Source organism: Globicephala melas, chromosome 3 (assembly GCF_963455315.2).
Source record: "Globicephala melas chromosome 3, mGloMel1.2, whole genome shotgun sequence".
Taxonomy (NCBI): Eukaryota; Metazoa; Chordata; class Mammalia; order Artiodactyla; family Delphinidae; genus Globicephala; species Globicephala melas.
The window spans coordinates 164606939-164628211 of record NC_083316.1 but is presented as its reverse complement, the minus strand read 5'-3'; the positions used below and the strand labels follow the sequence as shown (position 1 = coordinate 164628211).

The 21273-nt window shown below is 48.6% G+C and overlaps 1 protein-coding gene across 2 annotated transcripts in view; it reads right to left on the bottom strand.

Moving 5' to 3' along the window:
• OLFM2 (olfactomedin 2) overlaps nucleotides 1-21273 on the bottom strand; it is a 62846-nt gene that overhangs the window by 26207 nt on the left and 15366 nt on the right. The window lies entirely within an intron of this gene.

The window sequence follows — 21273 nt, the reverse complement described above, 5'->3', positions numbered from 1 at the left end:
TCTCAGCACCACCCGTTGCCTTCTTTTCTTTATCAGCTTCCAACACACTACATCATTTATGCATTAATGTTTTGTTCCCCTCCAGAATGTCAGGCAGGGATCTTCATCTGTTTTTATTCACTGCTGTTTCACCAGTACCTAGAATAGTACCTTGACCACAACAGGTATCCATTTTTTACTTTAAAAAATTCTCACAACTCCCGGGACTTCCCTGGTGGCGCAGTGGTTAAGAATCCACCTGCCAATGCAGGAGACACGGGTTTGATCCCTGGTCTGGGAAGATCCCACATGCTGCGGAGCAACTAAGCCCGTGTGCTACAATTACTGAGCCCATGCACCACAACTACTGAAGCCCAGTGCCTAGAGCCTGTGCTCTGCAATGAGAGGAGCCACCGCAATGAGAATCCCGCGCACCTCAATGATGGGTAGCCCCAGCTAGACGCAACTAGAGAAAGCCCGCGTGCAGCAACGAAGACCCAACGCAGCCCAAAATAAATAAATTAATTTAATTTAAAAAATTTCTCACAACTCCCTATGAGGCAGGGACTCTGAGTGTCCCCCTACACAGATAAGGACACCGAGGCCCACTGAGGGGAAACGCCATGCTTGGCTTGTGGTTAAGGGAGTGGTCCACAGGCATCTCTTTGGGTGTGTGTGATCGTGTGCGACTTTGTGCTGTGTGTGCGGGTCTGAGCCTAAATGCCTGTATCTGTCTGAACGTGGACACAGGAAGAGGCCGCCTGGACATGTTCAGGCCGATTTTGCAAGTGCGTGTCTCTGTGTGGAAAGGAGGCAATGGGCTAGATCCCAGGCAGGTGTGAATGTGTGTCTGTGTGCTCAGCTGTGTGGGAATGTGTGTGTGTGTGTGTGTGTGTGTGTGTGACAGTGCACCAGACGATGTGGATTCACGTAACCACAGCCAAGCTGTGTGTGTAGAGGGGGGAGTGAGAAGGGGTAGCTCTGGGAGGCTTGGATGGGGCTGGACCTGAAGTCGAAGGAATGTGGTGGGTGAGGGAAGAGCCCCGCCAGCCACGGGCCTGATTATTTATAGATGGATCCTGGTTCATAGATTCCCATTTTTTTTTTTTTAATCTCCCTCACTGTCAGGCCCTTATAAATATTCATGAGTTTCCTGCCTTGGAATATTTAAGTAGTCAGAGGAGGAGTGGGGCGGGCCGTGAGAGGGGAAGGAGAGGGTCCTGGTGGCGATGGGAGGACACGTGGATGGAGAGGACTGGGGTCTCTCTGGAATCGCCTTCTCCCCTCGGGATTCCTTTTCCAAGCTGCAGTTGGCAAGATGGGGAAGGTTCTCGGCCAATACGGAGATCCCCCAATGCCTATTATTCTTCTTCCTCAGGGGGAAGAGAAGGTATGTATGCTGTTTTCTCAGCTCTGACTATAGCACGGGCTTGGAAACTTGTTACCCTGAGACTCCGCAGCTCAGGAGGGAGCAGAAGATCCCTCAGATGTGCCATGAAACAATGGAACTCTGGAGGCAAACTATGGGCAGGGCACGTGTGGCCTGCTGCCTCGTCCCATGGAGGAGAACAGGTGCCCCATATTTTATTTATGGGGAAAAATAAAATGTGCACGTATGGGCCTGCCTCTGTGAATGTCTAACTCTTTGAATGTGTAAGAGACTGTGGCAGCTGATAGAACTGTTCACACAATTTCCAGTTCTCTCTTGGGCACATGATAGGACTGTACTTCTCCAGTGTGGCCCTGGGACTTCCTTTAGCCAACGCCATGTGAATGGAAGTGACCTCTGGCTAAGAGCTCTAACATCCAGCGTGCGATTTGCCACGTTCTTGCCTCAGGAATTGCGGAACTGTGTGTTGATGAGAAGCCTCCAGCAGGTGGCCACACAAGGCAGCGACCCCCGCCAGCCCTCATGTAGCATGAGCAATCGCTCATTTGGTCATGCTAATCCCCTGAGACTTGGGGACTGTGTGTTACGCAGCACAGCCTCGCCTACGCTGAGTAGCACAGAGCCTGACAGTGCGTGAGATGGACGAGTGGCACGTCTGTGTCCGTGTGGCCAAGAACACACGTGAGTCTGTAGCCATGTACAGGCTTAAGTGTGAAAGCATCAGCAACTGTATGCAACTGCACATATCAGTGTATAAAACAGGGACTAAGTCTGTGCAAGACTCTGCAGGTGGGTAAGAAAATGTGAATGTGAACGGCAAGGCACTGCATGTGCAACTCCTGGGGGCACTGTTCTCAGAGAACACCACGTCCCCTAGAGTGGTGCCACTGTTGTACATATGAAAGTGTTACGACTACGGTGTGGGAGGCTATGTCTGAATGCACTGCCTTGGCTGGCTGGTAGTGTATTTGTGATGCGGTCTGTGCTTCTGTGTGTGTGTGTGTGTGTGTGTGTGTGTGTGTGGATTTGTATATGGCAGCTGTATCAATGTGCGTATTTGTGCGAAGCGTGTTGCTGTGTGTTTGAGGCACATGCATGGGTTTGTGTGCTGTGTGTGTGTATCTGTTGCAGTGTGAATGCATGAGCCCCTGTGTGTGATGAGCCTGTGTGAAGTGTAAGCGTCACTGTAGTCTCCATCAGAGTGGTCACAGTCAATACAGAAGGAGGGGAATTCCCTGGCAGTTCAGTGGTTACGACTCCAGTGGTTTCACTACCGGGGCCCAGGTTTGATCCCTGGTCAGGGAACTAAGATCCTGCAAGATGTGCGGCACGACCAAAAAACCCCGAAAAACAAAAACAAACAAACAAAAAAGCAAAAACGAAAACAAACAAACAAAACACAGGGAGAGAGGGGAGGCTTGGCTACCCTGGGCATTCCCAAGCTGTCAGCTCTGCTGAACGTGTTTCTAGGCCTATGGGCCTGAGCTGGCTCTGACCTGGGTCCTAGGATGACCCGGCATCGGCAAATAAAATTCACTCCCCCTCATTGGTCCTGGGATATGCCGTGTCATTTACAATGGACATTAATCAAAGAGGTACTCACCAGTTAGAGCAAAGTGGCTCAACAGGTTGGGAGATCCCCCGAGGGCAAGCCTGCTCTCTCCAGCTTTCCCAAGAGAAGCCCATTTTCTGTCTGTATCTTCGTAAGCTCTGCTCTGGTCTCTCTAAGGATATGGGTTCAGGACTGGACCATCTCAGGACTCAGGTTCAACTCTTGTCTATCCCAGGACCAGGGTTTGCCCTTGTCTCTCTCAAACTCATATTGTAGCCCTGACTCACCCAGGACTTGGATTCATTCCTCAGCTCCTGTCTCAGGGTCAACCACGGAGTATCTTAAGACCTCAGGGGTGTATCTCTGCTCTGCCCCAGGACTTGAAATCATCTCCAGTCTCAGGACCTGAGCTGAGCCTGATCTATCTCAGAACCCAGCTTCCCCCAGATCTATCTTAGTATCTGAGCCCACCTTGCCCTAGCTCAGCTTTCAACAACAGGTGGGAAATCAACAGCTGAAGTTTCCTCTTCCTGGGCGTCTCCTCACTCATGGATCACTTCCCCCACAAGTGCTCAGGCCTCTTGAATGGATGTCCACTGCAAATGATTGGTGTGTTCCAGGATTAACAAGGGTAGGGGGATTTTATTTCTCCAATGCTATTATCTAAAATTCACTAGAGTGGATTTTACGGGTCTTTCAAGGATTATTACAAGGCTTTCTTGATAAGTTATTACAAACAGCATTCATCTTCAAGAGTTGGGGACTTTACGAGAACCCATCACGAGTCTTACCTCATAAATATTGGAGTTGGACACCCCACTCCCCATCTGATCTAGGCTCATATGCCAAACCTCAGGACAGGAGTTCAGTAAGAGACGTGGAAGAGGGCTTTCTTCATGGGTGTGTACCATGGGGAAGGCCTGCACACCATCACGGGCAATTCCAGCTACAACGGAAGGCTCAAAACATTCTCCGTTCCCCTCCAACGTTCCCTGACCTCCCAGGGAAAATAAGAGCCATAAAATGGAACCCCCTCTTCTCCCCTGACATAATTTACAAACCTTTGCCCCATCCCAGCCCCTCCCTCCTGTTACAGTGGAGGAGCTGCCCTTCATCGTGTAAGGATCACGCAGCTTTTCTCGCCTTGGTCCTCTTCTGCCTTCTTATACAATGTATTGCATTTATCTGTCTCTTGTCTATACTTATCTATCTATCATATTACTTGTCTTTATCTTACATATTTAATCTCTCCCTCTCAAGCGAACTTTCTCTTTTTTTTCCAAGGCATTTTATTTTATTTTATTTATTTATTTTTGGCTGTGTTGGGTCCTTGTTGCCGCACACGGGCTTTCTCTAGTTGCGGCGGGCAGGGCCTACTCTTCGTTGTGGTGCGCAGGCTTCTCATTGCGGTGGCTTCTCTTGTTGCTAAACACGGGCTCTAGGTGCTCAGGCTTCAGTAATTATGGCTCGCGGGCTCAGTAGTTGTGGCACATGGGTTCAGTAGTTGTGGCACGTGGGTTCAGTAGTTGTGGCACGTGGACTCTAGAGTGCAGGCTCAGTAGTTATGGCGCACAGGCTTAGTTGCTCCGCGGCATGTGGGATCTTCCCGGACCAGGGCTCGAACCTGTGTCCCCTGCATTGACAGGCAGATTCTTAACCACTGCGCCACCAGGGAAGCCCTCTCATTGGATTTTAAATAAACTCAAGTCTCTCCTATGAAAAAACAAAACGCCTTACTTGACTCCTCCTTCCATCTGTCTACTGCTCCTCTTCTTAGTTGCCTACACTAACTGCCTCCATTTCCTCACTTCCTGAACTCGCACCTCCACTGCTCCTATCTAGTTTCTGACCCCATCATACGACCAACGTAGTTCTTGCAAAGTCCACCCATGGCTTCTACGTTTCTAAATCCAGTGGATACTTTTCAGCCCACCATCTCTCTTCACCTCTCAGCAGGGTTCAACTCTGTTGACTCTTCTCTCTTTCTTCATATATTTCCTTCTCTTGGCTGCCATCACATATGTTTGCATGGTTCCTTCCTACCCCAGTGCATCTGTTTTGCAGACTCATCTTCCTCTACCTGGCCATTAAATGTTATTCTAGACCAGGGTAACTCAACCTAAGCACGATTGACATTTTGGCCAGATAACAATTCTGTGCATTGTAGGATGTTGAGCAGCATTTCTGGCTTCTACCCACTAGACACCGCTAGTATCCCCTCTCAGTTGTGACAACAAAATGTCTCCAGACATTGCCAAATATCTCCCTGGGTGCAAAATCATCTCTGGGTTGAGAACCACTGCTCTAGACTCAGCCTTAGGCTCTCTCTTTACGTCAATCTTTCTCTAAGGATGCTGCCTCTAACCAAATCTTATATCATCACTTGTGTGCATTAACGTCCTTATATAACGTCCATATAACGTCCTCCAAATCCATATATACATCTGACTCCTTGATCCCCTCCTCCCAACACCTTTGGACAGCTCAAAAGCACCTCAGTTTCAACATTCTCAAAATGAAATGCAAGATCTCTCTTGAGCCCAGTTCTCATTCAATACTCCCTATGTCACCTTCTCCATCCCCCCAGGCCAGTGGTTCAGATACCCAGGCATTATCCCCACCCCCATTTCCACTCCCTCACTAAGTCTGGTTGACTTTAACTCCTAGATATTTTTACAACTCACCACTCTCTATCACCACTCAATTGTCCAAGCCACCCTCACAATTCAGAAAGTCTATCTGGTCTACCTTGCTCTACGCTTCCTCTTACCAGTCCACTGCACACATGGGAGCCTCAGGGAACTTTTTTTTCTCGTATTTCTTTCCATTATGGTTTATTACAGGATATTGAATATTGTTCCCTGTGCTATACAGTAGGACACTGTTGTTTATCCATTCTATACATAAGTTTGCATCTGCTAAGCCCGAACTCCCAATCCATCCCTCCCCAACCCCCTCCCCCTTGGCAACCACAAGTCTGTTCTCTATATCTGTGAGGCTGTTTCTGTTTCATAGATAAGATCATTTGTGTCATATTTTAGATTCCACATGTAAGTGATACCATGTGATATTTGTCCTTCTCTGTTGGACTTACTTCACTTAGTATGATAATCTTTGGGTCCATCCATGTTGCTGCAAGTGGCATTATTTCATCCTTTTTTATGGCTGAGAAGTATTCAGTTGTATACATATACCACATCTTCTTTATCCATTCATCTGTTGATGGACATTTAGGTTGTTTTCATGTCTTGGCTATTGTAAACAGTGCTGCTATGAACATACGGGTGTATTATCTTTTTGAAGTATAGTTTTGTCCAGACAAATATATCCAGATATATGTCTTAGGAGTGTGATTGCTGGATCATATGGAAACTCTATCTTTAGTTTAGTTTTGTTTTTTTTTAACATCTTTATTGGAGTATAGTTGCTTTACAATGGTGTGTTAGTTTCTACTTTACAACAAAATGAATCAGTTATATACATACATATGTTCCCATATCTCTTCCCTCTTGCGTCTCCCTCCCTCCCACCCTCCCTATCCCACCCCTCCAGGCGGTCACAAAGCACCGAGCTGATCTCCCTGTGCTATGCGGCTGCTTCCCACTAGCTATCTACCTTACGTTTGGTAGTGTATATATGTCCATGCCTCTCTCTCGCTTTGTCACAGTTTACCCTTCCCCCTCCCCATATCCTCAAGCCCATTCTCTAGTAGGTCTGTGTCTTTATTCCTGTCTTACCCCTAGGTTCTTCATGACATTTTTTTCCCTTAAATTCCATATATATGTGTTAGCATACGGTATTTGTCTCTCTCTTTCTGACTTACTTCACTCTGTATGACAGACTCTAGGTACCCTGAGAAAACCATAATATCTTTAGTTTGTTTTTTTTTTTGCGGTACGCGGGCCTCTCACTGTTGTGGCCTCTCCCGTTGTGGAGCACAGGCTCCGGACGCGCAGGCTCAGCGGCCATGGCTCACGGGCCCAGCCGCTCCGCGGCATGTGGGATCTTCCCGGACCGGGGCGCGAACCCGTGTCCCCTGCATCAGCAGGCGGACTCTCAGCCACTGTGCCACCAGGGAAGCCCTATCTTTAGTTTTTTTGAGGAACCTCCATACTGTTTTCCATAGTGGCTGCACCAACTTACATTCCCAGCAACAGTGTAGGAGGGTAGGGAAATTTTATAAGGCACACCTGATGATATCATCCTCCCAACCAAAACCTCATTGGTAGACACCTTTTATTCTTAGGATACAGATAGAACTCCTTAACAAAGTCACAAGGCCCTGCAGGTCTGCCCTTTATTTACCTCTCTGCTTTCATCCTACACTGTCTTTCCCCTCCAAAGCCTTCTTTGCTCTGTTATACTGCCTACACTTTCCCTCACCTCAGAGCCTTTGCATGAGCAATTCTCTCTGCCTGGAATACCCTTTGTTCTCTGCTTCAGATCTCAGCTCTTACTTCCTCTGACCTTCCAGATTAGATCAAATCCCCTTATTAGAATCTCCTATAACACCAAGAATCTTTTCCTCAAGCTGTTATCACAGTTGCAATTTATATTTCTCTGTGAATATCTGATCGTTACCTGTCTCCCTGTTTCAAAGGAGGCTCCATGCACTGCTTGGCTCATCATCTTATCTCCCAGCAAGGGCACACAGTAGGTCCTCAAAAGTACTTGTTGAATAAATTAATGATTGCATAAATGGCCCCAATGCTTTCAGGATTAAGTTTAGGTGACTTGCCCTGGCATTTGAGGTTCTCCATGACCTCAAGGACTGAGCTCTCAGTCCAGGTAAAGGTCAGAGCAGAGACCAAAAGACACAAGACACCAAGTGAAGAATAATAATTGCACAGAAGCAGGAAGTCAGAGGCAGGGATGACCAAGAGACTATAGGCCCTCCAGGGGGTGGGGGAATCTTGGGGAATAAATGGCCTTCCATGGATCTTAGAAGGGGATTCAGGCCATTATATCTTCCTGGTTATTAGGAGGCAGAGTGACCCAGCTGGTATCTGGTCTGCTCTGGTCCCCCCGGGGTCTTTTAGAAATGCTTCCTAGGTCTCTGGTTCTCTGTAAACATCACCCCATTTCTCGGTTCCTCACTTTCTCTTACCCCTAACATCTGATCCATCAGCAAGTCCTGATGGCTCTACTTTAAGACATGTGCCAAGTCTGCCCACTGTTCACCATTCCGGATGCTTCAATCCCGGCCCAGCCACCACTGGCTTTTGCTTGGACCATTGCAGTCACCTCCTCCTTGATCTCCCTGCTTCCACGCTCACTCCCTGGAATCCATTCCCCGTCACAGAAGTTAGAGGGATCTTTACACAATGTGAATCAGATCATGGCTCCCCTCTCCACTGCAACCTGTCAAGTGGCTTCTCACTGTATTTAGAATAAAACCCAACAACTCACTTTGGCCTGTGAGGCCCTGCATGCGGTGTCTCCTGCCAAGCTATAAGACCTTATCCTCTCCTCCTCTAGATCTACCTGGTCCTCTTTCCAGAAGGCAAGAAGCTCCTTCCCATGTCAGAGCATTTGCGGTGTGGTTCCCTCTCCCAGAATGCTCTTCTCCCAGAATGCTCTTCCCTCTCCCAGAATGCTCTTCTCCCAGTCATTTCCCTCTCCCAGAATGCTCTTCTCCCAGTTATTTCCCTCTCCCAGAATGCTCTCCTCCCAGAATCTTCTTCTCTCTCCCAGAATGCTCTTCCCTCTCCCAGAATGCTCCTCTCCCAGTTCTTTCCACCACTGACTCCTTCTCATCTGTGTTCACATGTCACCTCTTCAAACTTCTAACTATAAGATGGATAAGTTCTGGGGATATTATGTATAGCATGGTGACTCTAGTTACCAACACTGTATTATATACTTGAAAGTTGCTAAGAGAGAAATCTTAAATGTTCTCACCTCACACACACAAAAATGGTAATTATGTGAGGTGATGGAGGGGTTAACTAATCCTACGGTGATAATTATTTTGTGATACATGCATGTATCAGAACATCTTGTTGTACACCTTAAAGTTACACAATGTTATATGTCAATTATATCTCGATAAAGCTGGGAAAAAAGCCACCTCCCCAGAGAGACTACCTACCCCAGTGTCCTGACAAAATGAGGTTCCCCAGTCACATTACTTTACTTCTTGTTATTTTTATTACAGCACTTATCTATCCAAAATGAACTTGTTTACGTATTTGCTCTCCCAAGTGCCCAAGGTGTCTGGCAAATTGGACAACAAGTGGATTCCTGATACAAGTTGAAAGAGACAAATTCTCCAGTCCAGGGAAATGGAATTGGAACATAGAGATCAAAGCAATGAAAAGGTATGGAGCCAGGGGGGCCCTGGAGCTGAAGGGGCATGGGGGATTGGGGGCTGCAGAAACCAGAGCCATGGGCAGGCTGAAGTGAGGGGTGCAGAAATGAAGGGCCCCCAGAGTGGAGGGGAGGACAGGAAAGTGGGGATTTTCTCCTGAATCCAGAGTAGCCCCACCTCCACCGCATCCCTCACCCTGGTTTAAGTCTGCACAGAGCTCTTACTGGGTGATAAGTTCTCGTTGTGTGTTACTGGTCTCTTCCCACTAAAATGTCAGCTCCACGAGAGCAAGCACCCTGTCTATCTTGTCCACCTGGTTCCTAGTAGGTGGGTAATAAATATTTGCTAACTGAATTGCTAAATGAGTGCGTGAATGACGGCCTTCCAAGTCCCTCAAGCCCCACCTATTGGGTTTTCTGAGACTCCCTCCATTCTTTATCTAAAGCTCCTATTTCACCAGCCCATTTTAGGGGGCTCTATATTCCAAACAGACTCTCTAACACCCCCCCACCCCCAGGCAGACAGACTGGAACTGTGATGCTTGGAGGCAAATGAGAATGAAGAGAGATGTCAGGGAAGAGTGCACAGTGGGAGAGGAAACCACGGCTTTAATGGACTGAATGACTCTCTCAAACGAGAGCAGGAGAGAAACAGATGAAGCTGAAACGCTGGTGGGACACTGCGGTGGATGCCAGGACTGAAATGCAGAGGACCAGGATCTCTCTGCATTTCAAGGAGAATATTCACAATGGTAGTAACATTTCTACTCAGTGGTAATGATGCTCCTTAACATGCTGGGCGCTACTGTAAGCCACTTCTGAGCATTGGCTGCCATAATTGGCCCTTATGCAAGGTGGATGTCAAACAGGTGAGAATCTCAGCTAAGACAGCCTGAGAGAGGCTGGCTCAGGGCTCTGTGTTCCTGGATGGCGTTGCCGGGTCACCCAGGCACTCATGTGACTTGAGACATCCCTTCCGTGGTCCTCCAAAAAGGGTCTGGGGGCAGTTCTAAGGTCACTCTTGTTGCTCTGAGATCTCACTTTGCCAGGAATCTGGGGAATTTGCGAGGGAGTTGGTCATTTGCATCCCCAAATAGTGGCATGTGGGTACTGGGGTACACAGGGGGCTCTGTGACTGTCTGTGGGCATCCATGTTTATCCACAGGCACCTGTGAACATCTACATTCCGGACACATACGGAACATCTGGATACATCAGTGACTAGCTATGTGCATAGGTGCACGTTTGTGTAAATTCAAGCGAATGCCGGTGTGCATCAGTGAGCAAATGCCAGTATACATGCCTCTTGCACTGTTGTCCATAGCCGTGTACATCCCCTTCATTTAGACGTGTTCACAAGCATTCTATTCCCATATATTCTGTGCACAATTTGTGAGCCCACGAGTCAGTCTGCATGAGGACTCTTTATATAAAGAGTAGCCACCTATGTAAACGCACATTGCCTAAACCCACAAACAGCTCTGCCACAGTGTGCCCATCACACAGGGGAATGCCCCCCTCTACATACCCACAACCCTCTGTGTGCTATTCTGGACAGCCACGTACATATGTGTAGGTCTATCCAGAAGCCACAAACATGTTACGCAACTGTGTCCCTTCAAGAACCCCCGCACCCTTCCATGTATAATCCTCCAGGTCCATTCGTGTCCATCCTGTAGCCTTGAACATTCCTACACTCTTCTCAGTAGGAACTGACATCTGTATACATTCTGTCAGTTGCACTCTTAGGTCTCCCCGACTAACTCATTAGCACTGCAGTCAGTCCTGAAATATTCCTGAAGAATTTATGCGTTGCTAATAAGCCTGGTGTTCTGCTGAGGTCACATGACACTTACAAGGGCTAATGGAGCCAGCTTCGGCCAACAGGTCTGGGGAATCCTTGTTTCCTGGAATAGCAAGAGAATGTATTCACCAGAATGAGCAAATTTCTCTTCCTTCTCACTGCACCAAATGTCCCAGCCAGTGCCTGTCTGCAGAACTGAAGTCAGATTTCAAGATAGTTTATGGCCCCGACACTACCCCGGCATCACACTAAGGACTGTATCTCCAGATTTGTCATTATATCTTAGGCTGCATCACTCTGATGGGAGCTACACTGAGGGTTGCATCAACAGACTGTGTGGGGTGGGAAGGTGCAGGCAGAGGTGAGAAGTAATCCCAAGGGATCTGGTAGGACTGTAGCAATGGGGGAAATGGGGACCCTGATGCCATGCACTGGCGGAGGGAAACTACAGAGGACAGAGGAGCAAATAGTGCATCGAGAGTTAGAACTCGGGGACTCCCTGGCTGTCCAGTGGTTAGGACTCCACGCTTCCACTGCAGGGGACACGGGTTCGATCCCTGGTCAGGGAACTAAGATCCCACATCACACGCGGTGCAGCAAAAAAAGAAAAAAAAGAGCTGGAACTCAACTCTCCTGACCCACCAGTGCTGAAGGGGATGTGGAAACTCAGAGTGCAACAGCTGCAGGGGTGGCAGCGGGTGGGGGTGACCAGTTCCTCCTGGAAGTTGTAGATATTGTTATGGCTCTGTTATCCCTGCCAGGGGGGTTCTGCAAGACATAGTTTGCCTCGCACTTGAGGATAAATGCTTAACCTGTAAGTGCAGACCTTCACTGCATGGCATAGGAGCCATCCTGTGCCCTGTGCCCTGCCACGTGCCACATCCTCTGTTGGGGTCCTCATGCTCAGGCGTCCCCCACATGAGAGACATGCTCTGACCTGCTCCAACGTGTCCCGTGTGCTCAGATATGCCTGGTGGCCATCGGACTCTCCTTACACGAAGGGACATGTTCGCCATGAAGACATACCCCAACATGTTCAAACATGCCACAACATGCCCTGACATGCAGGGAAGGCTCCAACATATGCACACATGCCTTGGCATGCTCTGGGGGACCAGCAGGTCTCCAGCCTCTGCCTGAGTCTACGCGCCTGAGGCCACCTTGCCATTCCCGTGGGATTGTAGGGCAGCAAGGAGAAGGCTGTTATAAATTAAACATTGAGACGCTACCTGAGCACCAGACTGTCATCCAGTCATTGGCTGGTTTTCTCCCAGGAGACGGCGGGACCTCAGGGGTGGGGAGAGGGCAGGGGAAGTGACTCGCTTAATTCATTAGTCCTAATTGAGATATCTTTGTAAATATTCCTTTATGGAAGGACACGATCCCATCATTTCCTGGGAATTTGCCATCTCTGTTTGTCTCCAACCCCTGAGTATCGCAGAAATGCCAACAAAAGAAAGAGCAGTCCGAAGGGCTGCTGGAGACTTAGCCGTGCTTCTGATAATGAAGACAACACCGAGGGGCAGGCGAGGAGGCTCAGAGATACACAGAGATCCAGGCGGCGTGGCAGCCAGAGAGACAGGGAGATGGGGAAACTGAAATACAGGGCAGAAGGTGTCACAATAAGAAACACAGGCAGAGTCAGAGATGCAGGCTCTGAAACACAGCCAGAGGGAGAGACAGCCAGAGACAGGCAGAAAAACTTCACACGAGGGAGGACCAGAAGTGGGGACAGATGGGCCACGCGTGGGCCGACAGACCTCCCTCTGCCTTTTTCTGCCTCACCCAGTCTCCCATCTCCTGGGCACACTACCCGCTGCAGCAGCAGCAACAACAATCAAGCCTGATTCCTCTTTGGCCCTTGCAACCCTCCCCTTCTCTCACCCTCCCCCACTCACTCCTGCAATCATCTCCCTTGTTCAAAATGAGCTTCTGCAGCTGCAGCCCAGACAGCTGTTCCGTCTTGGAGCCAGCGCTGGGGCCTGGCGGCTGGGTCCTAGAGGGATGCCCTCCTGGGCAGCAGAGGGGAGTGGGAATGGTGGGGGAGGGCACAGGGTCACCTAGAGCTTGGGCACCCACCCACCCTTTACCCCGGGCTGAAATCAAAGCTCAGCCTCCATTCCCAGCATCTCCAGGGGTACAAATATCTCCTCCCTTGTCCCCCCAGGGCCTTCAAGGGCTGATGCTGGTCTGGCTCATCCTGTCCCACTCACTGAATCCTGCCCAACACCCAACGTACATTCTGGCCCTGTCCTGTCTCAGGAGCTCTCTTAGGTCTGAGAATTTGAGTCTCTCCCCCACTCCCTGTCAGGGTCCTGGACCGTGATACAGTAACTATGGCGATACGGAAACAGAATTCTAGAGAGAGAGAAACAGAATCCTGACAGACAGACATAGACTGAGAGACAGAGATGGAAGAGATATAGTGACAGAGACACAAAGAGGCAGAGATGGCAGAACCAGAGACAAAAGAGACACATAGAGATAGAGACACACAGAAAGGATGAAACAGACTTAGAGACAGAGATAGAGACAAGACAGAGATGGAGAGAAAACAGAGAGCAGGATAGAGACAAAGAGACGCAGACATGAGACACAGGCAGAGAGAGAGAACAAAAGTCTATCATATGTTGTAGATACATCGTGAAGACAGAGAGGAATAAAGACAACTAATGAGACAGAGATATGTGAGAGAGACACACACACAGAGACAGACTCAAAATACAAAGTTTAAAAATAGAGAAGCCTCAAGGCTGAGACAGAGAGAGACAAGGACTGAGAACCAGCTTGGTCCCTCAGATCTCCCAGTGGCAACTTCTTCACTCCCACACACAAACACACCCAACGCCACATCAGACTCTCTCAAAACGCCTGAGCCTCCCCCAGAAGCCTGCTTTTTCCTCGCCCAGCTTTGCGGTTGCTCCTCTCTTGGAGTTTCACAAAGAGGCGTCAGCCGCCCAGGGCAGGAGGTGAGAAGGATGCTGGGGGCACAAAGACACCAAGACGCAGAAACCAGAGCTTCCCTCTGGAAGAGGAGGAAGCCAGTTTTAACTACACTCAAGCAGCCCCAAAGCCCAGACCACCTCCCTTGGTAGCTGTCCATGGTGCTGTTGTTGGCAAAGGCAACATCTCAAGCCATTTCTATGTGTTGCATCAAGCTTGGGGTCTAGAGTGGCAGTCAGGTATCTGCCTATCTCGCCAGATCCTCACACGCCACCTGCCATCCCATCCCAACACCTTCACACACCCTGTTCTCTTGGCCTCTCTCCCTCTACGTTACCAGCTCTGTCTTTGCCCAACTCTTACTCATCCTTCATGTCTCAGGGCAAACATCACCTCCTCAGGGAAGCCTTCCTTGATTAACCCTTCCCAAATTTCTGCCCTCACGGCCCCCACCAATCTTTAATTATATAGCCATCTGCACAATTCCAAGTTCACTGTGTCTCCCTATGAAGCTTTGTGAGGAAAGAGATCAAGTTTCTCTTGTTCACTGCTGTATCCCCAGCCCCCAACACAGGACTTGGCACACAGAAGAGCTCAGTGATTGCTAGTCAGGGATGACTCTGCTCTCTGGTGGCAAGATCTATGTCTGACAGACAGACATAGACCGAGAGACAGAGATGGAGAAAGTGACAATGTGCACATTTGTTGGAAGGGTTGAGAAACAAAGACACGATAAAAAAAAACTATAAGAAGCAGACACTTCTGAGCAATGGGAGAAGACTAAGTGGTCACAGAAATACTCATCAAGGCTCAGAAGTTTCACCGGGAGGACAAAGGGGCAGTGGTCTCATGGGGCAGAACTGAGACCATTCAGGAAATACCTATGGCCCCAAATGAGAAAATCCCAGTAATAACAAGACGGACAAAGTTTTCACTCAGATAGCACTTCTGTTCTGTTGGTGGTAAACAAACAATTACCAAGATGATTTCAGATCATTATGAGTACTGAGAAGATAATAGAACAGGTTCAAATAATAAAGTGGGGACACTGTAGCTGGGGTGGTCAGGGGAGCTGTCTCTGAGCAGGTGACATTTGAGCTGGAACAGGAGGGCTGAGAAGGAGCTGGCTAGAGGGAGGACTGGAGGAAGGATGTTCCCAGAGGATGGGAACAAGTGAAAAGTTCCAGAGGCAGGAAAAGCAGCAAGGGATGGAAGAGTGATCCAAGATCTGAGACTCAGGCAGGGGTCTAGCGATAATAATAATAGCGAACCTTATAGGCACCTTCCACATGCCAGGCACATGGCTGAACACAATTCTATATGGTACAATCTAATATTATCCCCATTTTATGGATGAAGAAACTGAGGCTTACCAAGTTGGGCCAGGGTAAGGAGTTTAGATTTGGTGCAAGTGAGACAGGAAAATGTTAAAATGAGATAAATTTCATACTCACAATCTAGAAGGATTTTCTAACAATCAGCTCTTTTGAAAAATGCAACTGACAGCCTCATATTCTTTTCCTCCTCCAAACCCCTTCAAGTTTCCCATCCTTTGACACTCAGAATGAAGTACAGACACCTCAGTCCAAATCCCTTTGTGACATGGACCCCTCTGGCCACTCAGGCCACTTCCACACTCTTCCCAACCTGGCACATTGTCTTCAGCAACTCCGAACAGCTTGCAGTGTCCGTCCTCAACAGGATGTTCCTCACTTCTGAGCCTTTGTCCGTGCTATTCTTTCTGTCTGGAATGCCGTTGCTCTGTTTTCACCTGGCCAGTTCCTTCTCCACTTTTAAGACTCAGTTGGACATCACCACCTCCAAGAAACTTCCATTGCAACCTGGCTGATTTCAGTGCCCCACTTCTGTGCCCCAACAGCATTCCAGAAATATCTCTGTCTCTACACATACCATGTCGTGTCACAAGTACTGTTGATGAGACAGCGATCTGATTGAAGCCGGGGCATTATTCATCTCTATATTCCATAGTCTAGGACCCTTCCCAGTACAAAGCAGGCGCTCAATAAATATTTCCTGACATATTGAGGTGTTTGAGCAAAAGCCATTAAGTCCACAGTTAGGAACAGGTGAATAGGCAGGTGTGGGTCAAATCCACAATAGGCCTACTTTTCTCTACCTCCTTGGTCCCTACCCTGGTCCAGCCCCCATCATCACTCACCTAGACCAGTGCTGTGGCTGCCTCCCCAGTCTCCCAGCTCTCACCCTCACCTCCTACAGTCTGTCCTCCCCACAGGGGCCAGAGAAAAACTGTGAACACCTGAGTTAAGTCTCATCCCTCCTTTGCTTAGCACCCTCCCTGGCATCCCATTTATTCACTTAACAAGTATTTATTGAACACCAACTATGTGCTAGACCCAGTGCCAGGCACTGGAACTATAACTGTCAACATAAATGGATTTTTAAAAAAATCTCTGCCCTCATGGAGCTGACATTACAGTGGGGAGAATCAGACAACAAAATAAATATCAACTACACAGTGAATGTTAGAAGGTTAAAAGTGCATGTTGAAAAGGAAAGCGTGAAATGAGGAGAGGGAATGCATGAGAAGTTGCAAGTTAAATCTAAAATCCCTGCAAGTCCCTCTCCCCCGAACATGATGTGGCTCCCACCACCTCCCTGCCCTCATCTCTTCTCACTTTCCCACCTCACTCGCTCTGCTTCAGCCACACTGGTTTCCTCACTGACTCTCCAAAATTTCAGGCATATTCCCACCTCAGGGCCTTTGCACTTGCTGTTCCCTCTGCTTACTTCCTTCAGATCTCTGCTCAAATGTCACCTACTCAATCTAAAATAGTCCCCCCCAGCACTCTCCACTCCCCTTATATTGCTCTATGCTTCTTCATAGTACAGGTATCACCATGTATTATAAATTTATCTGTATACTTATTTATTTCTCCCCTACCCTGCCCTAGAATGTCAGCTCCACAAAGACAAGGATTTCTGTCTGTTTTGTTCACTGTCATATCCCTGGCACTTAGAATAGCGCCTGGCACATAGTAGGTGCTCAATAAATATTTGTTGAATAAATGAATGAGTGAATGAATGAATGGAGAGACCCTCCAAGAGAATTCTTGTTGTAGAATAAGAGGAAGAGGGATCAGTAGTGTATTTAGGGCTGTTCATAAATATTTGGCCGCTCTTCTCTGTCCAGGTCATAGTAGGACCACACTTCTCACCCTCTTTGAGGTTAAGCATGCCATGTGACTTGTGCTGGCCAATGAAATGTGAGCAGAAGTAACGTGTCACTTCTAGGGAAGAGCTTTAGGAGCCAGTGGGGGCTGCGCTGTACCTTCCTTTCCCTGCTTCAGTGATCATGTCACCATAGAGCCTGCATCATTCTAGGTCCATGACGACCATGGACAGAGCTCTCCAGCCAACATGGATACAGAGTTCAAGCACAAAATAAACCTGTGCAGTATTAAACCACCGAGATATGAGGCCACGTGTTATGGCAGTGTTACCTTGCCTCTCTTGACTGATACTGAGTATTGGGGTCCTTCCCCCCTGCACAGAAAACTGTCAAGAAAACACATAGATTCTGAACTTTGGTTTTTACTGGGAAGTCCTCAAACAGCCTCTTGCTGATAGCTGCTCAGACCCTCCCTGTTCCTCCCATGAGGAAAAGGGTCCTCCCCAAACAGAATATCCCTCCTCCATCTCCCCTTCCTTCCCTCCATCCCTCAAGGAGGAGGGGATGGACAAGGGCATAACATATAGGATGCAGGTAACTCACTTCAGGCCCCGTAATGACGGCAGCTGCTGGCCATGGGGCTGACAATTCTTAGTCTGGTTCTGAATTTATGACCCCCCAGGTGAGAAGCCATTCCACTGAAGGCTCCATCCCACAGGGATGGTTTATGGCTGGGAGTTGGCCAAAGGGAGTAGCAGTGGCAGCTTCTCCCTCCCCGCCCCCCCTTTCAGGGATGATCTGTAACACCATCTCTCAGAATCTCTTAGCATGCTAAACTGTTTCTCCGGATCAGATCGGGGAGGGGAAACCAGAGACAAGAATGGCCTGAGGGTCTGGGCTCACCCCTACCTCACAGAGATCGTTTTTAAAGTCCAGACCAGCATCCAACTGTCTGCCTCATGACTGGGAATTCTCACTACCTGGGTTCCGGAACACCTCAGCTTACCCACGTCGGTGCTGTGTAGCTTCGCACAACTCCTCCTTACTGAGCATCGACCCTGTGCCTCCTCACTTCCATTTGTTCTCCCCAATCCTTAGGAAGGTGCATTATTGATTTAGACACTTGACAAATATTTATTCCATGCCTATTACGTGCTTGGCTACAAACTCTCCTTACTGAACACCTACTATGCACCCAGCTATCTTTCCATTTGAAGATGGAATCCTTATGAAGATGCGATTGTTGATTCAGCCACTTGACAAATATCTATTGTAGGGCTCCTCTGCATCAGGGCTTAGGGTTCAATAGTGAGTAAAACACAGATGTTCTCATGGATCCTGTGGCTTAATGGGGACTCTGAACTCCCCTTGACTAATGAAGTTATTGGAGTTTAGAGAGATTAAATAATTTCCCCAAGGTCATACCACTGGTAAATTGCAGGACCAGAATTCAAACCCAGATTCATCTCAGAGTCCTGTCACTAACTGAGCATTTACTGTGTCAGGCACTGAGCTGGGATTTTCAAGCATATACACATTTGACATAGAGGAGGTACTCAATTATTTTGTTGAATAAACAAAATGGGTGGATGGATAGAGAGATGGATGGATGGAAGGATGGATGCGTGGAAGAATCGATGGAGAGAGAGATGATGGATAATGGGTGGATGGAAAGATAGATGGGTGGAGAGCTGGATGGAGAGATGGATGGAAAGATGGAGAGATGGATGGATGGGCAAATGGATGGATAGGTGAGTGGACGGTGGATGAAAGGATGAGTGTAAAGATGGATGGATGGAGAGATAGATGGAAGGATGGATGGATGAAGGGCTGGATGGTAGACCTCTTACCCACCACAGTTCTGTGAGGTAGGAACTATCATTCTCATTTCATAGATGGGAAACCGCACCTCAGAACGGTGATGTCACTGGGCCAGAATGCAAGTCGTGGAGCAAGTTAAGGCAAAGTCTGGATTTCAACCTATGTCTATCAGACTCCCAAGGCACTTTCCTGAGCACCCTCATGTCACAGTCCCCTCCCAGGTGCTACCCTGAGTTACTTGGAATCTCACTCCATAGAGCTCTTCTGGCAAGGCTTAGTGAGACTGAGGGATGGGGTAGGGTTCAGGAATGGGAGAACTATTAGCTTTCAGCAGGTGATTTCATGGAAGCATTGAATCAAGGTCCTGTTAGCTACAGATGGGCTAGAGTGAAGACCAGGTCAGTTTGGGTACACACACACGCTCACACTTACAGAAAAATCCTGAAACACACAGGAATCCACCCACATGCATACAAACTAGGCACACACACCATTCATAGACCATTCACAGATACACACTTGAACATATATGCACACACTTCTAAGGACATACATGTCCACATTTATATGCACAAAACATGTACTTGTACATATTTGCAAAGACACATATACACACACAAAACCATAACTCAGAGACATGCTCTTATACACTATGTACACGTTCCCCAGACATACATGCTCTCATTTACACATATGCTCTACATAATACATGAACACACTTACACTGACTCAAACTTTTTAGATGGTAGGGGAGGGGAATCTGACTTCTGATTTCAATGAGACACCATCTCTCTCCCCCCTCAGAAGGCAATAGCAAGAAGTCTGTCTCGGACTCATGTATATAAACTTATATGCACACATGCAATTACATACATGCAAACCCATAGTCAGGGACATACAACTGCAGACACATCCACACCGAGATACAGCGAGTACTCAGGGACACACCCACACTCGTTCTGGGATGCACCCTCATATACAGGCAGACACACTTGTGCCCTCATGCTAGCAAAGCACATACACTTTCTCACACCCTCCACTCACACACACACCCATACACACACCATGCATAGATAGATACACCAGGACATATTCAAATATCGCTTGATGTGACAGATCAACACTGTTTCACACATTGGCTTCAATTCTGAGGATTTAAACTGCAAGCCCTCACCTGGGCCAAGCCCAGGGACAATTCCCTCCAGGAGCTGGACAAAGCCTGAGCCCAGGGCACCCCCCTCTCCACTTGCCCACAACGCTTGGGAGCAAAGACCTCTTAGCTTTCAGTGTGGTGGCAGTTGGAGGCTAAACAGGGGGGCTGATGAAGTTGGCGGAACATCAAGCAAGAGGGGGAGCCCCCATGAATCCCAGTTCCAGGTATTGGGAGGAGTCCCGAAACCAGATTGAAGAGGGTAAGGAATGGGACGGAAGGGGCGTATCTGGAGGAGGCTGAGGGAAGTTTGCAGTGGAGGATGTCTCCTCCCCTCTCCCCAGGACCCCAGGACCACCATTATTAACCCCGAGGGAGTGCCCCCCAACACACACATCCTGCCCCCCTTCACCCCCCAGCCAAACTCTGTGGCTTGGGAAGCTGGAGGATGAAGGTGATAGAAGAGGATAGGATGGGACGGGGGAGGGGGCAATCCTTCAGTTTCTGGGGGCAGCATGAGCCCCAACCCCGGCTCCCACCCCAGTACGAGACCGGGCCTCCTACGGAGGGTCAGTTATGGGAATAAATATTCAGCACGTGGTGAGGCAGGTAATGAGGAGGGAGATGCAGGGGGTGGGGTGTTGTGCAGGGGAGAGAAAAGGAGAGACAGAAAAAAAAAAGATACAAACTCGGAGACAGCGCGACAGAGACAGACAGAGAGGAAAATAGAGACGCAAACCAGAGGAAAAAGAATAGAGTGAGACAGAGAGAGACAGAAAGAGAGAGACATAGAGACAGAGACAGAGAGAAGAGAGGGAGAGAGAGAGACAGACAAGGGGCTACTCAGAGACACCGAGACACAAACAGGGAGAGATGCTGAAGGTGGAGACCCTCGGAGACCCGGAGACTTCCCTATTCGGAGGCAGGGTTCCAACCAGCCGCCCGAATCTACCCTCCAGCTCCGCTCCACTCAGCCGGGACCAGGCTGAATTCCGCAGCCCTTCCGCCTGCGCCCCGGGGCCAGAGCGAGCCTAGTACATTGTTGCCGCTCGGACACTGCACACTAATAATAAGATATAATAATAATAACAATAATAAAAGGCGCGGAGGTGGCTGCGGGTCCTAGGGCTCCTCCGCCTCCGCGTCCAGTCCCCAGCCCCAGGAGGGCGCTCCC